A 2,520-nucleotide genomic window follows, 5' to 3' on the forward strand; every position below is an offset into this window, starting at 1 on the left:
GTATTGTTCATTAAGGAATCAGTGGTACTTAAGGAAGTGAGAATGTAACTTACAGGGGCATAACGGTAATTTGGCCCAACTGTACTTTACGAGCATCTGTGAAGGGTCATCGTACTCATGATTAGTTATATCGATGGACACAAAAATATATCTGTGGTAAGAAGAGTTCAGCTGTTGGTCTTTAGTAGAATGTCTGACAGTTAATGGATGGTGGATCTCGTAGCTAAAGAGTTTAGTCAGCTATTGACGTAAAGTTCGAGCTTCGAGTCACAGGTCCATTAAGTCCCCTGGGTAGCTTGGATAAAGTTGAGAACTAGTGTTTGGGTTAATTTGAAATGTTCAAATTAACAAGAGAAGTCGATTATATATGAATATATTGGACTGGTTAATTATATATGATATAATTGGCTAAATGTATGAGATACATTATTTTGGAGGAATTAGATATAAATATGATTTATACAAGTAGAGGAGAAAATACTATAGTAGATATGTGATATCAAACTATATGATATAAATATAATATGATTATATTTATTAATTAATTAATTGATTATTAATATGATAATATACAAGATTCACGTTTGGACGTGAGTTAGTAGGCAACGTCAGTTATGGTAACCGATGAGTTAAAATGAAAAAAGTTTTCATTTTGGATCGTGCATCGATTATTCCGTAATTCCGCCAAAAAGATTTCGTGAAAGGGCACTGGTGTTTTCTAAAACGATCACCCAAGAGCCTATACGATAGTCGTTTCTCCCGCCTAAACGATCGTACACCTTTTCCTAAACGATCGTTCAGCATATTCCTACACGATCGTGTAGCTCCTCTATGTGATAAGCACTTTTGTATACGATAGCGTTGTTTTCTCTCACATGCTTATCCCCTACACAACTCGTTTTTCTCCGTCCTCTACTACAAAATCACCAAAGCCTACCTTTTGGATTTTTCACTCCGAAGAATATCCGAGGTTCATACTTTGAACTTTTCAAATGATTCAGACTTCCGTTGCATAAGATAAACATACCCGTACATGGAGTAATCATCAGTAAAACTGATAAAATACTCATAGCCACATCGGGCTCGCACATTCATAGGACCACAAAGGTCAGAATGTACTAACTCAAGAGGCTCCTTGGCTCTATAACCTTTTCCAGTAAAAGGTCGTTTAGTGATCTTACCCTCAAGGCAAGATTCACACACAGGTAAATAATTTTCTTCTAACTCACTTAGAAGTCCATTCTTCACCAATCTCTCAATCCTATTGAGATTGATGTGCCTTAAACGTAGATGCCAAAGTTGGGCATTTTCTTTTGGAGAAATTCGTCGACGTTTTGATTGAGTTACTGCAGTTATGAACATTTCAGTATTATGGAGGGAATTAATGGCTAACGGCCTTAGCACATATAAATTCGATTCTAGATTTGTTGTGCAAATAAAAACATCATCTTTATGAATAAACGCTTTATTCACATCAAAAGAGACAATATATTTACATTGCAATAAACACTTTACAGAAATGAGGTTTCTCAATAGTCCAGGAACAATATATACATCATTTAAAATAAGAAACCTATTCTGTAAAGCTAACTGGAGTCCTCCCACTGCCACAGCTGAGACGACGTGCCCAGTGCCTACTCGCATTGTCATCTCACCAGCCTCCAGCTGTCGCCAAGATCTAATCCCTTGAAAAGATGAAAAACATGGTTAGTAGCGCCTGAATCAATTATCCAAGTAGAATCATCATTCTCCACTAAACAAGTTTCAAGCACAAGTAAATCACATTTACCTTTATCGACCTTGACCTTAGCCTTGGCTGTTTCTTCTCTTTCAGATACCAAGGACAGTTCCTCTTCCAGTGTCCATCTTGGTTGCAGTGGAAACACTTTCCCTTAGCAACTTGTGGACGTCTCCTTGGGGCGACAGATGATGGGTTAGCAGGTGCCTTCCCTTTACCCTTACCACCCTTATTCTTCCTCCCCTTTTCAGAGTTAGAAGTAGAAGGTGTAGACTTCGTTCCTGAGGTCGAACTCTATGGAACGTCCTGGAGGATGAAGCAACATTTTCCTCACCCTTTTGTCTCTCCTTACTTTTTAGTAAAGATTGGTATGTCTGCAACTCGTTGAGGAGAGTTGTAAGGTTATACTTCACTTTGTTAAGAATCACATTACTAACAAAGTGCAAGAAGCTCTCCAGCAAAGAATGCAGGATAATGCTAACCTGGCTGCCCTCATCGATGGTAGACCCATTAAACTGCGCCACATTAAAGTGGACCCTCATGTTTAGCACATGTTCACGAACAGAGATGCCTTCTTGCATTTTGGAGTTGAATATGTATTTAAGAGCCTCATGCATAAGCTATTCAGACGGTTGTCCAAACATCCCCCGCAGGAACTCCATGATCTCACGCACTGAGACCATAGGCTCATGTTTCTTGGCCAAGACTTCAGAAAGACTTGCCAAGATGTAGGCTCGGGCCTTCTCATTCGCTCTTGTCCATCGCTAGTATGCCTTCTGAAC

At 39.1% G+C, this 2,520-nt stretch overlaps 1 long non-coding RNA gene across 1 annotated transcript in view; it reads right to left on the bottom strand.

The window, feature by feature from the left end:
* Nucleotides 1-1,637: 1,637 nt before the first annotated feature.
* The window catches only part of LOC120070933, an 11,566-nt gene continuing 10,683 nt past the window's right edge, over nucleotides 1,638-2,520 (bottom strand). The window contains exon 3 of the long non-coding RNA XR_005480077.1: nucleotides 1,638-1,685. This is a non-coding gene — a long non-coding RNA (uncharacterized LOC120070933). The remainder of the gene's footprint in view (nucleotides 1,686-2,520) is intronic.

Source organism: Benincasa hispida, chromosome 2, assembly GCF_009727055.1.
Source record: "Benincasa hispida cultivar B227 chromosome 2, ASM972705v1, whole genome shotgun sequence".
Taxonomy (NCBI): domain Eukaryota; kingdom Viridiplantae; phylum Streptophyta; class Magnoliopsida; order Cucurbitales; family Cucurbitaceae; genus Benincasa; species Benincasa hispida.